Here is a 19,531-nt window from a genome sequence, read left to right as displayed (position 1 = left end):
GTAGCCTATGAGGAAAAACTAGATCACGTGATAGAGAGCCGTGTGAGTGAGAGGTACTTCAGAGCAGGCAGCAGTCGGAGATTTTTTTAAGGTGCATTATGACCTCACAAAACGGATGCCGCTGGGAAATCATTATCATTATCAAGTGCTTCTCAAATTTCGAATGAAAGACTGATGAAGTGTGTACACTGCGCTAAAAACAAAGCATAGCTCATGCCTTTCAAGCGACTTTTTTCAAATCATCGTTAGTCACATCATGCAGCCTTACAATGTATTAAAAATCAAAACCTATATAGCCATACGTTTGTTGAACAAGATACATTCATAACTAAATTAAGCATATAGTTGTATCTATTTATTTGTTAACCGCTCAACACAGAATAGCTGCATGTGCACACTCCTTCAAATCGTTTGGAGAAAATATCATTTATATTTTACTCATCTTTGTTCAATTGTATTCTTCATACTATAAAATAAAATAATGCCACGGAATTCTAAGCAAATCTTGTCTGCTAAATGAACTAGTGTAGTCCATAGCCATATGGCACAGCCAGATCAGGATCTAACATAAGGACAACTCAGAGTATGCTATTCTGTTATTCTGAAATAGACTACATTTTCTTCATATCATGTTTTTTTAAACCTGTCTAAAATAAGTTATGGATTTATTATGAAGGTGTAGGCTATATTACATTTATTAGACTTTTTAAAAATGTAGATGTTCCAAAGGTCTCCATCAGTGGCTTGTAGACCACTGATGTGTGGAAGCCAGGAAGCCAGTGCTAAATGTGTTTATGTTAATTAACGGTCAATTACTGTGAGAGCGACAGTTACTTGCTTGACAATCAACGGCTGACACAATTTGGTGAACGCCACAGCCCTATACGAGTATGGGTGTAATCGTTAACTTCACAAGGGTAGGGGGCAGCATTCGGAATTTTGGATGAAAAGCGTGCCCAAAGTAAACTGCCTGCTACTCAGGCCCAGAAGCTAGGATATGCATATAATTGGTAGATTTGGATAGAAAACACTCTAAAGTTTCCAAAACTCTTAAAAATAATGTCTGTGAGTATAACAGAACTGATATCGCAGGCGAAAACCTGAGGAAAATCCATCCAGGAAGTGCTATTATTTTGAAATGGCTGTTTTTCCATTGAAAGCCTATCCACCATACAAAGACTTATGACCCAGTTCACGATCCCTATTGCTTCCACTACATGTGGCCAGTCTTTAGGCATTATTTATGACAAAAACAACCTGAGGATTGATTATAAACATCGTTTGATATGTTTCTACGAACTTTTATGGTACTTTTTTTATTTTCTGTCTGCATGCTCTGACCACGCTTTGTTCCAATGGATTACTGAACAAAACGCACCAACAAAACGGGTTTTGAATATAAAGAGGGACTTTATCGAACAAAACGAACATTTATTGTGTAACATGGAGTCTTGGGAGTGCAACCATATGAAGATCATCAAAGGTAAGTGATACATTTTATCGCTATTTCTGACTATTGTTACTCCTCTACTTGGCTGGTTACTGTTTGTAATAATTTGTCTGCTGGGCGCTGTTCTCAGTTAATAGCATGGTTTGCTTTCGCCGTAAAGCCTTTTTGAAATCTGACACAGCGGTTGGATTAACAAGAAGTTTATCTTTAAGCTGATGTATAACACTTGTATCTTTTATGTATGTTTATTATGAGAATTTCTGTTTTTGAATTTGGCGCTCTGCAATTTCACTGGATGTTGGCCAGGTGGGATGCCACCGTCCCACACCCCCTAGAGAGGTTTAAGGACTGGAGTTTTTCAGGACCAAAAAGAAACGTAATGGAGCTAAGAAGAGGCAAAGTCCGAGAGGAAATCCTGGATCAGTCTGTTTTCCACAAGACAGAGATGAATTCACCTTTCAGCAGGATAATAACCTAAAACACAAGGCCAAATCTACACTGGAGTTGCTTACCAAGAAGACAGTGAATGTTCCTGAGTGACCAAGTCACAGTTTTGACTTAAATCTACTTTAAAATGTATGGCAAGACCTGAAAATGGTTGTCTAGCAATGATCAACAACTAATTTGACAGAGCTTGAAGAATTTTTTAATAATAAATGGGATAATATTGCACAATCCAAGTATGGAAAGCTTTAGAAACTTACCCAGAAAGACACTGCCAAAGGTGTTTCTATAAAGTATTGACTCTGGGGTGTGAATACTTATGTAAATTAGATATTTCTGTATTTCATTTTCAATAAATTAGCAAATATACAAAATAAAAACTGTCATTATGGGGTATTGTGTGTAGATAGGTGATACAAAATATAGATTTAATCAATCTTGAATTCAGGCTGTGGAATGTGGAATAAGTCCAGGGGTATGAATAATTTCGAAAGGCACTGTAACTCACAGTAAATAACTTCAGGGCCTTGTCAGGCTTCTCTCCGCCTGGCCGTGGTCCATTTGACATTTACATTAGAATTAGCTCCACGGAGACACAAGCAGAGAATATCGGTAAAACCTCACTTCACCTCTTTCAGAAAGTGAGTCAATATGTTTCTCTCAAATCCAATCATATATGGTGGGCAGGCGGATGGTGGACAGTAACCCGATAACATCAACATGCATGCGGTGTCATCTGATCCGTGCTCCGGCGGTGGCATGTGCAATATCTATTATTCTGCCAAGGTGGTCTCAAAAACGGCTCAACGAGAGCGGATGCAGCAACCCTAGTCATTGCCGAGCTCCATTATTAATTTGCTCATTCAGATAGCTTCCTTTGTTTTGTGGGGGCACACAGGTATGTTTATACCTCAGTTTGTAAATGTGTGTGTGAGTCAGGTGCATACCGTTTGCCATATCAAACCAACACAGCTGCCATTCTGTCCTCTTCTCAGATTGTTCCTGATCAAGCCTCACTGACTGGCTGCTTCATCTCCTCAGTCCTCCACATATTCCTCAGTCTCCCAGGATGTGCTAAATCCTCAGCACCCATGGGGTTTTGCCCTCAGTGTTTCCTCTCCCTCTCTCCATCTCTCGGTGGGGCCGATACGTGTGGAGCAGCCCGAAGGCAGGAAGCCAAAAAAAGGAAGCCGCGAGAGAGGGTGGGCGTGCTAATCTTCCCCCTATTCTGTGGTTGGGCTGCGTTAGTTTACTGCCATACTTGAGATGGAAGTAGAGAGGGAACGAGAGAGAGAAAAAAAAAGAAGTTCCATCAGCACCTGGCCTGAGTTTTTACACTGGCGCTATGATCCCAATGGGCTTGGCAGGGGGGGAGGAAGAAGAGAGCCTGAGGGGTGGAGGGAGGAGAGAGGTGGGAGCCATTGAGGAGGAAAGGGATTATTTCACCTAATCCAAATGACAGCTACTACTTCACATAAGGGACTGTCTTTTTTTCAGTCTCCCTCTCCCATCACTTGAACGAGTCTTGAAACAATTCAAATCTAAATTGCTTCTCTTAGCCCCGAACACACCTGTAAGCTCTTTGGTGGGTGAGTGTATGGAAGGAGGTCAAGGAGAACGAATCTGGTGGCGGGTGCGTCGTGGGATATCTAGGTTTACCGCCAGAAGGGGGCTCATAGACCCCCCCCCCCCCCCCCCACCCACCCACATCCCACCTCCATTTGCATTGAATATTACAATGCGGCTTCGGGTCATTTAATTAGAAATCAGCAGAGCTGTGACAGCCAGGAGAGGCAGATGAAGCCTGGTGCCGTGGCCACAGTAGCGTGCCTCTCCCTGGGATTAGTTGCCGCACCAGCACAGGGGTGCCCTGGTGGTCCACTTAGCTTAGCTGTATGGCCTTTAGCTCATAGCAGCTTAATAACCATCCCATTAAGGGATGTCTTTATCCTTGACATGGGCTTTAAAGCCGATGGAAGGGCCAGCTCAAGGGCTTGGGTCGCTTGTAACCAACGTGTTTCTGTTTATTGGATCTATTAAAAGTACCCTGGCTGGCTTTCTCCTCCGGTTTGGGTGTTTTTATAGAAAGAAAGTGAGGGAGACCTTCATTTTGCCATTTGTGACCGCCCCTCTGAAGTCAAGATATTCAGCGTCTGACCCCGGAGAGAGATAACAATGACATCTAAGGATTTGGCCTCTTTCCCCACAAAGCAGGAAGAAAGAGCGAGAGAGCTGTCAGGAGAAACATGGAGTATATTAATCCACCCCATGTGCTGAATGTCAGCCTCTTATCCTGATAACAAAAGTATTTTTTTTCCATGAATGTCATGAACATTTATAATACTTTGCATCCAAAACATTATACGGACAAGGAAAGGATTAGCATCGCACTCTCCTCTCCACCATTGGGGTAGAAACAAATAAAGACATTAGCTGTGTTTGAATACTCATACTAACCGCACTAATCATACTATTTGTGATGTAAATTAAGTATATAGTATGCTTATTGATCATAATATGGATATAGTTAGTATAACAAAAGTTCCTGGATGTCGTACTACATTCGCCAAAATACAAAATATACAAGCAGTGGACACTATTTCTGTGCTTTTAGGGCCCATAATGCAATTCTTCAGAAAATGGCGTGGCTTTACATCATTTTCAGATTTGAAGAAAATGGCGCAAAATATGCAGCCAAGTCCAACAATTCATTGCTTTAAATAATTATGACAACTGTTAAGAAAATGTTGAGCAACGTTGAGCAATGACTTTTCAAATAAGTTACCTTACACGTTATGTTGGCTGACAATGTGTTAGCTACGCTATCCTTACAAGCCACCTAGCATATTATTACAGCAGTATGTACCGGTATGTTAGCTAACGTTAGTTGGCTACTAACCAACGTTTATTGACTTGATTATTCCAGTCATACTTAGCTTAGCTAAGTGGTACAGTCATTGAGCGTTGTCAATGGACATTTAGGTGCTTTTGTAAATTTGCTCTGGCTATCTACTCTGATTTCAGAGCACTCTCGTCTGCGTGTACCAGAACGCAGAAAAGGTGACGAATTCACGAACGCTCAACACCCATGGAATATAACCGGTTTCAGTAAACATCTGCAAAAAGCTTAATTAAATTGTTGACAGCAGCACAGTTTGTCACCAACGCTCTGGATAACATGAAAACTGCCTAGCTCTGCTAGGGCAAGTAAAATGGTCAAAGTGAGGTGTTCTCTCATGTGTGTCTGGAAGTAGCTAGCCAACGTTAGCCAGTTACCTTGGACGCTTGACTGCCGTTGTAGGGTCAGAACTCTCGAATCAAGCCTATTCTTCAGCCAGAGCATCTGGTGTGCGCTCTGAACACTCCGAGAGCTAAATGCTCTGAATTTACAAACGGACAATCTGACAACACTCAATGTATGAACGCCCAGTGGGCATTCTGGCACTCCAGATTGAATTTAAGAACACACTCGAAGTCTAAAATGTCTAGCTTGTAATCTGTTATGCTAATAAGCTAGCAAGAGGTTGCATAGCAACAGCATCAACTTCCAGTAGACCGGTGAAGCACTAGTACGCTCAACTGTTACCATTCGATTAGCAGTGGTTCCCAACTTTTTATAGACCTTTACCCCTTCAAACATTCAACCTCCAGCTGTGTACCCCCTCTAGCACCAGGGTCAACGTCTTTGAAGCTGTCAGGCATACTCTTGGCAGCAAGAACCTCTCGGTGGATGCTGCAGTGTACCTAAGTGGCGTCGGGAGCAACTGCTTCCATGCGCGTTACCACTCCACTATGTCTCCCTGTCATGGCTTTTGTGCCATCAGTACAGATACCCACACATCTTGATCACCAAAGTCCATTTGATGTCACAAAGCTGTCCAGAACTTTAAAAATAACATCTCATGTTGTCCTGGTTTGCAGAAGAATATGTCTTCCTTAATTGACCCCCTCATTAACGTAATGGACATATACCAGGAGCTGTGCCAGGCCCGCCCTGTCTGTTGACTCATCAAGCTGTAACGCATATAATTCACTGGCTTGTACGCGAAGCAGTAATTGTTTCAAAACATCTCCTGCCATGTCACTGATGCGTCGTGAAACAGTGTTGTTTGATGAAGGCATTGTCTGTATAGTTTTTTGGGCCTTGTCCCAGCCATATCCGTGGCAGCAGGAAGAATGAAGTCCTCAACAATAGTATGGGGCTTGCCTGTCCTAGCCACTCAGTAGCTCACCATATAAGACACTTCTAGCCCCTTCTTATCAATGGTATCTGTTGCTTTTATAAACTCACCAAACTGTCAACTGTGTTTATTTTCAGAAAACTTAACATGTGCAAATATTTGTATGAACATAAGACTCAACAACAGACGAACTGAACAAGTTCCACAGACATGTGACTAACAGAAAATGAATACTGTGTCCCTGAACAAAGGGGGGGGGGGGGGTCAAAATCCAAAGTAACAGTCAGTATCTGGTGTGGCCACCAGCTGCATTAAGTACTGCAGTGCATCTCCTCTTCATGGACTGCACCAGATTTGCCAGATCTGGCTGTGAGATGTTACCCCACTCTTCCACCAAGGCACCTGCAAGTTCCTGGACATTTCTGGGGGGAATGGCCCTAGCCCTCATCCTCCGAACCAACAGGTCCCAGACGTGCTCAATGGGATTGAGATTCGGGCTCTTCACTGGCCATGGCAGAACACTGACATTCCTGTTTTACAGGAAATCACGCACAGAATGAGCAGTATGGCTAGTGGCAATGTCATGCTGGAGGGTCATGTCAGGATGAGCCTGCAGGAAGGGTACCACATGAGGGAGGAGGATGTCTTCCCTGTAACGCACAGCGTTGAGATTGCCTGCAATGACAACAAGCTCAGTCTGATGATACTATAACACACCGCCCCAGACCATGACGGACCCTCAACCTCCAAATCGATCCCGCTCCAGAGTACAGGCCTCGTGTAATCCAACCATCACCCCTGGTAAGACAAAACCGCGACTTGTCAGTGAAGAGCACTTTTTGCCAGTCCTGTCTGGTCCAGCAATGGTGGGTTTGTGCCCATAGGCGACGTTGTTGCCGGTGGTGTCTGGTGAGGACCTGCCGTACAACAGGCCTACAAGCCCTCAGTCCAGCCTCTCTCAGCCTATTGCGGAAAGTCTGAGCACTGATGGAGGGATTGTGTGTTCCTGGTGTAACTCGGGCAGTTGTTGTTGCCATCCTGTACCTGTCCCGCAGGTGTGATGTTAGGATGTACCGATCCTGTGCAGGTGTTGTTACAAGTGGTCTGCCACTGAAAGGACGATCAGCTGTCCGTCCTGTCTCCCTGTAGCGCTGTCTTAGGTGTCTCTCAGTACGGACATTGCAATTTATTGCCCTGGCCACATCTGCAGTCCTCATGCCTCCTTGCAGCATGCCTAAGGCACGTTCACGCAGATGAGCAGGGGCCCTGGGCATCTTTCTTTTGGTGTTTTTCCGAGTCAGTAGAAAGGCCTCTTTAGTGTCCTAAGTTTTCATAACTAACCTTAGTTGCCTGTTACTGTCTTAACGACCGTTCCACAGGTGCATGTTCATTAATTGTTTATGCCGTACAACAGGCCTACAAGCCCTCAGTCCAGCCTCTCTCAGCCTATTGCGGAAAGTCTGAGCACTGATGGAGGGATTGTGTGTTCCTGGTGTAACTCGGGCAGTTGTTGTTGCCATCCTGTACCTGTCCGGCAGGTGTGATGTTAGGATGTACCGATCCTGTGCAGGTGTTGTTACAAGTGGTCTACCACTGAAAGGACGATCAGCTGTCCGTCCTGTCTCCCTGTAGCGCTGTCTTAGGCGTCTCTCAGTACGGACATTGCAATTTATTGCCCTGGCCACATCTGCAGTCCTCATGCCTCCTTGCAGCATGCCTAAGGCACGTTCACGCAGATGAGCAGGGGCCCTGGGCATCTTTCTATTGGTGTTTTTCCGAGTCAGTAGAAAGGCCTCTTTAGTGTCCTAAGTTTTCATAACTGACCTTAGTTGCCTTTTAGTGTCTTAACGACCGTTCCACAGGTGCATGTTCATTAATTGTTTATGGTTCATTGAACAAGCATGGGAAACAATGTTTAAACCCTTTACAATTTAGATCTGTGAAGTTATTTGGATTTTTATGAATTATCTTTGAAAGACAGGGTCCTGAAAAAGGGAGGTTTCTTTTTCTGCTGAGGTTACTTGTTTTACTACTTGAAAGTCGTCTTTATTCTCGCTCCAAAAACTCCTGTGGCTTATTTTTCAAATTGTCATTTTTCGTTTCTAAATGTCTGCGCAAGAGTGAAGGTTTCCTGTATAAAGACATTGTGTTGTTATTTTGCTTAACACTAGATGGTTTAACGAGGCCACTCAGGCGAGAAAAAAAACTCACCCAAATGAATAGCTCCGTTGGAAAATATAAATGTACTGTTTGAAAATGTGAAGAATAGTTAAAAAAAAAGTTTTAAATGTGAATCACATTTTTATTTGGCCTACCCCCGACGGCTTTGAGCGTACCCCTGGGGGTAAAAAAAACCATCTCTCCATGGAAGCATTTTGAGTATAGTTTACTAAACAATAGGCTCCTGCTGGCATTTATTCATCCAGAACTGAACAACGTCCCGTGTCAATGCCCCACGTTATGAAAGCTCCGAGGCTATAACCATCACTCAGCCTATATTCAACAGGAGCTGGGGATATCAATCCCCCACGTTATGAGAGCTCCGAAGCTATAACCATCACTCAGCCTATATTCAACAGGCGCTGGGGGTGTCAATTCCCCACGTTATGAGAGCTCCAAGGTTATAACCATCACTCAGCCTATATTCAACAGGCGCTGGGGATATCAATCCCCCACATTATGAGAGCTCCAAGGTTATAACCATCACTCAGCCTATATTCAACAGGCGCTGGGGGTGTCAATCCCCCACGTTATGAGAGCTCCGAAGCTATAACCATCACTCAGCCTATATTCAACAGGCGCTGGGGGTATCAATCCCCCACGTTATGAGAGCTCCGAAGCTATAACCATCACTCAGCCTATATTCAACAGGCGCTGGGGGTGTCAATTCCCCACGTTATGAGAGCTCCAAGGTTATAACCATCACTCAGCCTCATATATTAAACTTCTCATCATATACCAGAATAAAAATGAAAAGCACGCAATAAAAACCATCATTACAATCAAAACATTCCCCTTCGAAAGACAGAGGAGCAGGTGGCACACTATGAATCTTGAAAAAAAAGGAGAAAAAAAAGAAAGCAGATGACCAAGTCTGGCATCACAAAGCATTAATCAAGGCCCTAGCCGGCCAGGAAATTAAATAAGGAGACAAGGAAATGGGGTGGGGGGGCGGGGGGCTTTTGACCCCATGATATTGAGAGACGGTGCACTTGGGCTGCGGTATTTCATAAATTCATCATTGACATAAAGGTAATAGAGCTTCGGAGGGGGGCATCTAACACTAACGATCGCCGACAGACAGCCCTCCCCCTGAACGAGATGAAAAGGTAGAGCCTTTATGACATGAGATTATAAAAGGTAAAAATGTGCTGCTAATGAGTAATTAGGCTGTTCTGTTGGAGGGACAGGCTCAGAGCCAAAAGGCAGTAGTCTTTTGAGGAGCTTGACACGGAGACGACACTAATTGCGGCCGTCAGAACAACCATTGATTCTCATTTTGAAATAAAACCCTGCTCGACATCGCCAGGCAGCTCTTGATGGGCGTGGGCTGACAGGTACTTTCGGCTGTAGTGAGGAGGAATATAGGTCTACCAACAGTCCTCATCTTTTCGCCCCAGAACAGTCCAAATTGGCTGCGCTGTTATGCTCAGGGCATTCGTCCAGTGGGTTGGTATTTGAGCAAAGTTACTGGCTAGCTATAATCCCTCCAGCAAAACAACCTGCCCTTTATGATTCCTGTCCAGCTGAACAGTTTGTTTGGAGCAAGTAAGGACCTAATGATGAAGGGATAGAACAACATTAAGAAACCTCTGTTGATGTAGGCTTACTTGACCTGAAATTATGAAGTTTCCCACCAACTACGCAAAGGCTAAAATAGATGACCTGGACTATGACACGATGTGATAGGAGATATGACAGTTATGCTCAAGGTCATTGGCAGGACTAGGCTTTTGAAAACATTATAGTACTGTAGGCTATATGATCTAAGAGGCTGAGCTCGCTCAATGCTCAAATCAGTTTGAAGTGTTGAAACCGGAGGTAAGACCAACGGCGTCAACATATGTCATTTGGGCCACACACGGTTAACATGGACGATGACGACAGCACTGAGAGAGTCCCTTCAGGCTTCACAAATCGCCAGGTCCGCCTCATTGGGCCCTCCTGTCAAAGCATGCTGGAAAAGGAATTAAAAGCATCTATTGACCAAATTGACTCGGCTGGCAGAAGGAAGTCTCACTGAATGTGTGGTGTACTTAGCGAGGGGGAACTGTTGCCAATTTCTGCACTTAAGAACAGAATACTCAGGCTAGTTCCAGAGACACAGCGAGGGTCCTCCAGAAGCTTCATTTATTCTCAGCAGGAAACTGAGGCTGAAATGAGTTCTGCCGGAGACATAAATAGACTGTCAATATGAGAGGTCAGAATAAAAGCCCTTTTATTCCATCGCAGGCTAGATTTCCATGTCTTTATATTAGAGAGAGAACAAATCAGAAATAGACTAACTTTTTCTTGTCATTATTATCTTAAACACAACAAATGTATGTGTTGTATGGCAGCTTTATTCGCGTCCAATCCAAGCTTGAGTTTCCATACGACCGTATCACTAATGAAGTGATTAGATTGATGCAGATATCTGGACAACTTCAGCCATTGATTCCCTGTCTGTAATATTGACCTGTAATACTACATCAGACTGTGGTATTCCTTAGAAACATTGTTTTAACCTGAGATGGCCAATCACAGTAAAGATTATTCATGCGAAGAGCAGATCTCAAAGCAACTTGGCATACCTTTATGAAGATACATTTGCCCCATAGACAACCACCAGGAGCAATGTCTAACTGGGTAGGGGGATGTAGGCCTAAGCGGCATAGCCTAACTTGTGTGGCAACAATGTGTTATTGCAATTCAAATCTGGTAGAAAAGGCTGCTATTAACCCCATTTCTGATTGGTGAAAATATCCATGGAAAAAAATGTGGAAAGGATATGGACACTTTTTTATTTAACCTTTAACTAGGCAAGTTAGTTAACCTCTTGGGGCTAGGTGGGACGCTAGCGTGCCACCTGTGGTGCACTCCATCAACAGCAGGTGCATTTCAAGAGCGGCAAATTTGAATCCAAATAAATGTCAAAATTCAAATTTTTCAAAAATACAACTATGTTACACCATTTGAAAGATAAACATCTCCTTAATCTAACCACGTTTTACGATTTCAAAAAGGTTTTACGGCGAAAGCATAAATTTAGAGTATGTTAGGACAGTACATTTACAAGAGTTGTGTGTAATGTTTTGTCAAGTCAAAGACAGGGTCACCAAAACCATAAAACCAGCTAAAATGATACACTAACCTTTTACAATCTCCATCAGATGACACTCCTAGGACATTATGTTAGACAATGCATGCATTTTTAGTTCTATCAAGTTCATATTTATATACAAAAACAGCGTTTTACTATGGCATTGATGTTGAGGAAATCGTTTCCCTCCAATAACCGGCAGTCAAGTCAGCGTCACAAATTAAATAATTAAAATTAGAAAACATTGGTAAAATATTATATTGTCATTTAAAGAATTATAGATTTACATCTTTTGAACGCAATCAACTTGCCAGATTTAAAAATAACCTTACTGGGAAATCACACTTTGCAATAATCTGAGCACTGTGCCCAGAAAAATACGCGTTGCGATACAGACTAGACGTCATGTTGGGGAGATCTAAAATCGAAAATACTATGTAAATAATCCATTACCTTTGATTCTCTTCATCAGATGTCACTTCCAGGTATCACAGGTCCATAACGAATGTAGTTTTGTTCAAAAAAGCTCATCATTTATGTCCAAAAATCTCCGTCTCGTTAGCACATGATGTAAGCCAGCCGGACTTCTCGTCATGAACGAGGGGAAAAAATATATTTCCGTTCGTTCAAACATGTCAAACGTTGTATAGCATAAATCATTAGGGCCTTTTTTAACCAGAACATGAATAATATTCAAGGTGGACGAATGCATAGCCTTTTATAACGTATTGGAACGAGGGTACCCAACATGAAGTAGCGCGCCAGGTGTCTAATGGGACATCACCGTTCCATGGCTCTTGTTCGGTCAGATCTCCCTCCAGAAGACTCAAAACACTTTGTAAAGGCTGGTGACATCTAGTGGAAGCAATAGGAAGTGCCAAAATATTCCTAAACCCCTGTGTTTTTCAATGGGAGAGGTTTAAAGTCAATACAACACATCAGGTATCCACTTCCTGTCAGAAAATGTCTCAGGGTTTTGCCTGCCAAATGAGTTCTGTTATACTCACAGACACCATTCAAACAGTTTTGGAAACTTTAGAGTGTTTTCTATCCATATATAATAAGTATATGCATATTCTAGTTACTGGGTAGGATTAGTAACCAGATTAAATCGGGTACATTTTTTTTATCCAGACGTGCAAATGCTGCCCCCTAGACCCAACAGGTTAAGAACAAATTCTTATTTACAATGACGGCCTACCCCAGCCAAACCCGGACGACGCTGGGCCAATTGCATGCCGCCTTATGGGACTCCCAATCACAGCCAGATGTGATACAGGCTGGATTTGAAACAGGGTCTGTAGTGATGCCTCCTCTTGCACTGAGATGCAGTGCCTCAGACCGCTGCGCCACTAAGGAGCCCAATTACCAATGGACATGAAGCCCTGAGACTTGAACCTCAATGTAGGAAAGAACACAGCCACATCCCCCCTCTACTACCTATGGCAGGGTTCCCCAACTGGCGGCCGGTGGTTTTATTTGGCCAGCCAAGTTTCCTGAGATTTTTTTTATTTATTTTCATTGTTGGACATAATAGACTGTAAAAACACCAGGAAATCAGCTCCAAGTAATTTTAATTTAAGAAATCTATTCCCAAGTTTTCCATGCATAATAGAGAGACACGTGATCGTATACAAATGTAAGCAAGGTTTTAATTATGCCCCCCCCTCCCCCCGACCATCCGCTCAAGAAAAAAAATCGGCCCGTGGCTAAATCTGGTTGGTGATCCCTGACCTATGGTACTCTCCTCAACCCCCACCACAACTCTCCCTCTCTCCCTCCCCCGGCAGACCCTGAGCTGAAGAGGTTAGGGCAGGCTAATGTTTACAATCTGTAATAATAACGCTGGGAACTGCCACTATAATCATCCTTGAACTAGGTTTAGCCTGGGCCTTATTGCAGTTATTACAGAGGTAATTCAAGCCACCGCTGAGAATCTTTAGATTTCATTTAAGCCTTTTTGGATGATGCTGGGCGCTGACAATGGCCGTCCATCTTTCTAAACAGTCCTTATCTGAACGGAGGATCCCAGCCTCCGATTGTGCCGTTGATGGATAGCTCTCCCGTTTTTTTCCCTTCGCACTCCCCCTCTCCTTATTTCTCACTTCACATACTGTCTGAAGACTTTCCATTATCGCATAGTGAGAAGAGGCCACGGCGGATATAGTGGCTGTCCAGAAAAAAACTGGGGTCTATGAGAAGGCAAATGAGAGTAGACAAGACGTGCTTCCCAATCTAAAGTGGCTTCCTCTCTTTGTTTACTTTCCTTCTTCTGCACTGATATGAAAACAACTCACCCGAGTACTAGGCCTACTGAGTAACCTTCTTTCATCTGTCCAACTCTTTTAAAATTAGTGTGAGGAGAATAGGACAGGTAGAGTGGGTATACAGTATGAGACTGGGGGCAGGCCACTCAGAGAATATAATAAAATCAATAATGTTTTAGTATAACATACACCAGATAGGTGCAGTGAAAGGTGTTGTTTCACAGGATCAGCCAGAGTAGTACAGTGCCCCTCGAGTAAATTTGGGTTAAGTGCCTCGCTGAAAGGCACATGGACAGATATTTCACCTTTTCTGCTCGGGTATTTGAACCAGCGACCTTACGGTTACTGGCCGAACGCTCTAAGACATAGACTACCTGCCCCCATAAAAATGGGGGCTTCTTCAATTGAAGATGCCTACTACACAAATACTAAAAGAGCTAGTTTTCCAACTTGGAAGACACCTGATGCTCATGTGGGAGTCCCTCTAATGTCGGTAATGAGGAAGCCTTCATTGCAATATCTGAGGAAAAACCGTCACACAACTTTCTTTTTTATGCTATATTAAAAAGACAAGCATTCATTGCCCAACTGCTTGGTGGAATCATGAATCTCTTTACAGGTCATAACTCAACTGAAGATATCTACATTCTCAGCCAAGCAAGGGTTGAGAGAAGGCAAAAAAATTATGTTAAGAGAGAACAGAGAGAGATAAAGAGAGATGGAGAGAGATAGATCCAGAGAGTGCGATCCAAAAGAGAGAGAACCAGAGAGAGAGAGATACAGCAAGAGAGAGAAGTCTGGCAAAGTTTAGAGCTACCACCCAGCCTCCCAGAAGGCGGACTTGCAGTCAGCTTATGAGTCAAACTCCACTCAACCTTTCGTTTCCTTGTCTCCTCACTCTCCCTTCAACACAAAGAAAAGTATGGGGCAGAACAAGAAAAAGGGAAAACAAGCTTAACTGCTTAGAAATTCAAGGTAAACAAATCCTGTGTCGGGTGGATTTGAACAAAGGCTGCAGTTTTTTCTGCGCCCAGTCGCACTAGCCGAGAATGCTAAATTAGCCCCAAATAAATTAACACCATGAAAGGTATACAAGACTCGCTCCAGGAAAATTTGGCCCTCGTCGAAAAAAAAACCATGGTTCAGCGGGCCATTTAGCACATTCCCTCAATGACGAAGCCTATCAAAGCCTGGTATTAGCCCCTCAAAAGCTTGACAGAAGCCCAGAAGATTACTTTAATCTAATAAACGGTTAAGTGACAATCCCACTGTAAAGCTGAAGTGAATGAGCTGATGATGAAACATCTTGCATGACGAATACAAAACCGAGCCACTGATAAGACCAGAAAACACCTCTTTAAGACAAAGACATATACAGTAAAAGCTCAAAAGGTTTGGACACACCTACTCATTCCAGGGTTTTTGTATATATTTGTATTATTTTCTACATTGTAGAATAATAGTGAAGACATCAAAACTATGAAATAAAACACATGAAATCATTTAGTAACCAAAGAAGTGTTAAACAAATCAAAAGGAAAGGAAGACCCAGAGTTAACTCTGCTGCAGAGGATAAGTTCATTAGAGTTAACAGCAGCTCAGACTGCAGCCCAAATAAATGCTTCACAGAGTTCAAGTGACAGACACATCAACTAATCAGAGGAGACTGTGTAAATCAGGCCTTCTTGGTCGAATTGCTGCAAAGAAACCACTACTAAAGGACACCAATAATAAGAACAGACTTGCTTGGCCCAAGAAACACGAGCAATGGACATTATACCGGTGGATATCTGTCCATTGGTCTGATGAGTCCAAATTTGAGAATTTTGCTTCCAACCGCAGTCTTTGTGAGACGCAGAGTAGGTGAACGGATGATCTCTGCATGTGTGGTTCCCACCCTGAAGCATGGAGGTGGTGGTGTGGGGATGCTTTGATAGTGACACTGTCAGTGATTCATTTAGAATTCAAGGCGCACCTAACCAGCATGGCTACAACAGCATTCTGCAGCGATACGCCATCCCATCTGCTTTGCACTTAATGGGAGTATAATTTGTTTTTCAAAAGGACAATGACCAAAAACGCCTCCAAGCTGTGTAAGGGCTATTTGACCAAGAAGGAGAGTGATGGAGTGCTAGATTAGATGACCTGGCCGCTACAATCACCCAACTTCAACCCAATTTTTTTAAATGTTTTAATTATTTAACTAGGCAAGTCAGTTAAGATCAAATTCTTATTTTACAGTGACGGCTTACCCCGGCCACACCCTCCACTAACCCGGACAACGCTGAGCCAATTGTGCCCCGCCCTATGGGACTCCCAATCACGGCCAGTTGTGATACCCTGGTTCGATCCCTGGTTGTCTGTAGTGATGCTTCTTGCACTGAGATGCAGTGCCTTCGACCGCTGCGCCACTCTTGAGCCCTAAATTGAGATGGTTTGGGATGAGTTGGACCGCAGAGTGAGGGAAAAGCAGCCAACAAGTGCTCAGCATACGTGGGAACTCTTTCAAGACTGTTGGAAAAACATTCCTTGTGAAGCTAGTTGAGAGAATGCCAAGAGTGTGCAAAGCTGTCATCAAGGCAAAGGGTGGCTACTTTGAAAAATCTCAAACAAAATATATTCTGATTTGTTTAACCTGTTAGGGCTAGGGGGCAGTATTGACACGGCTGGATAAAAAACATACCCGATTTAATCTGGTTACCACTCCTACCCAGTAACTAGAATATGCATATACTTATTACATATGGATAGAAAACACCCTAAATTTTCTAAAACTGTTTGAATGGTGTCTGTGAGTTAAACAGAACTCAAATGGCAGGTCAAAACCTGAGAGATTCCTTTACAGGAAGTGGCCTGTCTGACCATTTCTTGAACTTCTTTTCCATCTCTATCATTTACTAAGGATCTCTGCTCTAACGTGACACTTCCCACGTCGTCCATAGGCGCTCAGAGCCCGGGAAAAAACAGAATGTCGTCATTCCAGCCCCAGGCTGAAACACATTATCGCCTTTCTCAAGTGGCCGATCAAGGGACACTGGGCTTATGCGCGTGACCCGACCGCCCCCGCCTTTGGGATTTTTTCCTCTGTTTGCCGAAAAGGAGATTCCCTGTCGGAATATTATCGCTTTTCTACGAGAAAAATGTCGTAAAAATTGATTTTAAACAGCGGTTGACATGCTTCGAAGTACGGTAATGGAATATTTAGAATTTTATTGTCACGATTTGCGCCATGCGCGCGACACTTCTTTACTATTTCGGATAGTGTCTGGAACGCACGAACAAAACGCCGCTATTCGGATATAACGATGGATTATTTTGGACCAAACCAACATTTGTTATTGAAGTAGCAGTCCTGGGTGTGCATTCTGACGAAGACAACAAAAGGTAATCAAACTTTTATAATAGTAAATATGATTATGGTGAGTGCTAAACTTGCCGGGTGTCTAAATAGCGAGCCCGTGATGCCTGGGCTATGTACTTAGAATATTGCAAAATGTGCTTTCACCAAAAAGCTATTTTAAAATCGGACATATCGAGTGCATAGAGGAGGTCTGTATCTATAATTCTTAAAATAATTGTTATGCTTTTTGTGAACGTTTATCGTGAGTAATTTAGTAAAATGTTAGCGAATTCCCCGGAAGTTTGCGGGGGGTATGCTAGTTCTGAACGTCACATGCTAATGTAAAAAGCTGGTTTTTGATATAAATATGAACTTGATTGAACAAAACATGCATGTATTGTATAACATAATGTCCTAGGGTTGTCATCTGATGAAGATCATCAAAGGTGAGTGCTGCATTTAGCTGTCTTCTGGGTTTTGGTGACATTATATGCTGGCTTGAAAAATGGGTGTCTGATTATTTCTGGCTTGGTACTCTGCTGACATAATCTAATGTTTTGCTTTCGTTGTAAAGCCTTTTTGAAATTGCAAGCGTCCCACCTAGCCCATAGAGGTTAACACTTTTTTGGTTACTACATAATTCCAAATGTGTTATTTCATAGCTGTGATGTCTTCACTAATAGTCTAAAATGTAGAATATAGTAAAAATAAATAAAAACCCTTGATGAGTAGGTGTGTCCAAACTTTTGACTCATACTGTATAACAAATTCATTGTTTCCTTTTCATCAAGCGCTAACTATTAGCCTTAGGCCTCCAATGGACATTCGTCAAAGATGGCTTTGTAGATTCCTGATTTAGAACTCAAAGGGTTGAAGGGCATTGGCAATTAAGAGTCTCATTAGCAATAGCCATAGCACGCTCTCTGCTCCTGTGTCGTGGACTTCCAACACCCTCTAACATCATCAGCAGTCAATGCCAATCAGGAAGAAAAGGGGGGGGGGGGGGGAGGGTATTTGTAGTCCAGGTAGCAACCATGATTGTTTACCCAAATGCTCAAAAGCTTAAAAAAACAGATGGGAAATGTGTTTACTGACACAGCGTGGAAGAGCACAGTCATTAAATAATTACGGCAAGCATCAATGCCTTAGGAATTAAAATAAAATAAACACTTTGGGCGCTAAAAGAAACAGCCATGCTAATCCATCAGGCATCATCAGAGACCTCCTGTCATCTCGAACAGTATACCACCCGTCCGCAGCTGTAATTAACTCATTTTGGTACGACATGACAGCAAACAAAAAATAATAAATGAAAAATGACAAACAAGACTTTGTGAAAAAAGTACAGGAAGTTGCTATGGAGACCTGAAGCATATCAGTGTTCTAATTTGGAGTGGGCCCAGCTAAATCATTGCCAGAGTTAACTAACCAAATCAGAGTTCTAGATGTCGATGGCACATAATGAATCATGCTATCAGATGTGTTATGGCCGATTAAATGTTTGATAAACTATATTAAATCAAATCTCAAATAGAAGAAATTTCACACTAGTTTCAAATAAATGAGTTGAAATAAACCTCTCAGAATAAAGTATCATAGAGCCCGCTCAATTGACCAAGTATCATAGTGAGATTCACTGATTAGTTTATTAATTAATTTGACCATTTTAAAAACAAGCACACATACAACTTGAAAAAGACATACAGTACCAGTCAAAAGTTTAAACACCTATTCAAGGGGTTTTCTTTATTTTTACTATTTTCTACATTGTAGAATAATATTGAAGACATCAAAACTATGAAATAACACATATGGAATCATGAAGTAACCAAAAAAGTGTTAAAAAAATGAAAATATATTTTATATTTGAGATTCTTCAAAGTAGCCACCCATTGTCTTGATGACAGCTTTGCACAAGCCAGACATTCTCTTAACTAGCTTCACCTGGAATGCTTTTCCAACAGTCTTGAAGGACTTCCCACATATGCTGAGCATTTGTTGGCTGCTTTTCCTTCACTCCGCGGTCCGACTCATCCCAAACCATCTCAATTTGGTTGAGTTCGGGGATTGTGGAGGCCAGGTCATCTGATGCAGCACTCCCATCACTCTCCTTCTTGGCCCTTACACAGCCTCGAGGTGTGTTGGGTCATTGTCCTGTTAAAAAACAATTGATAGTCCCACTAAGCCCAAACCAGATTGGATGCAGAATTCTGTGGTAGCCATGCTGGTTAAATGTGCATTGAATTCTAAATAAATCACAGACAGTGACACCAGCAAAGCACCCCCACACCATAACACCTCCTCCTCCATGCTTTACGGCATCTCACAAAATGGTTGGAACCAAACATCTCCAATTTGGACTCATCAGACCAAAGGACAGATTTCCACCGGTCTAATGTCCATTGCTTGTGTTTCTTGGCCCAAGCAAGTATCTTCTTCTTATTGGTTTCATTTAGGAGTGGTTTCTTTGCAGCAATTCGACCATGAAGACATGATTCACGCAGTCTCCTCTGAACAGTTGATGTTGAGATGTGTCTGTTACTTGAA

At 42.6% G+C, this 19,531-nt stretch overlaps 1 protein-coding gene and 1 non-coding gene across 4 annotated transcripts in view; both read right to left on the bottom strand.

The window, feature by feature from the left end:
• Positions 1-19,531, bottom strand: part of LOC106603642 (cell adhesion molecule 1) — a 551,827-nt gene that overhangs the window by 363,573 nt on the left and 168,723 nt on the right. The window lies entirely within an intron of this gene.
• Positions 14,035-14,090, bottom strand: LOC123742635 (U7 small nuclear RNA). Its single transcript, XR_006769785.1, has one exon. It is a non-coding gene; the product is annotated as a U7 small nuclear RNA (small nuclear RNA).

Source organism: Salmo salar, chromosome 04 (assembly GCF_965601325.2).
Source record: "Salmo salar chromosome 04, fSalSal1, whole genome shotgun sequence".
Lineage (NCBI taxonomy): Eukaryota > Metazoa > Chordata > Actinopteri > Salmoniformes > Salmonidae > Salmo > Salmo salar.
The sequence above is the reverse complement of the archived record's forward strand: the minus strand, read 5'-3'. Positions and strand labels throughout refer to the sequence as shown.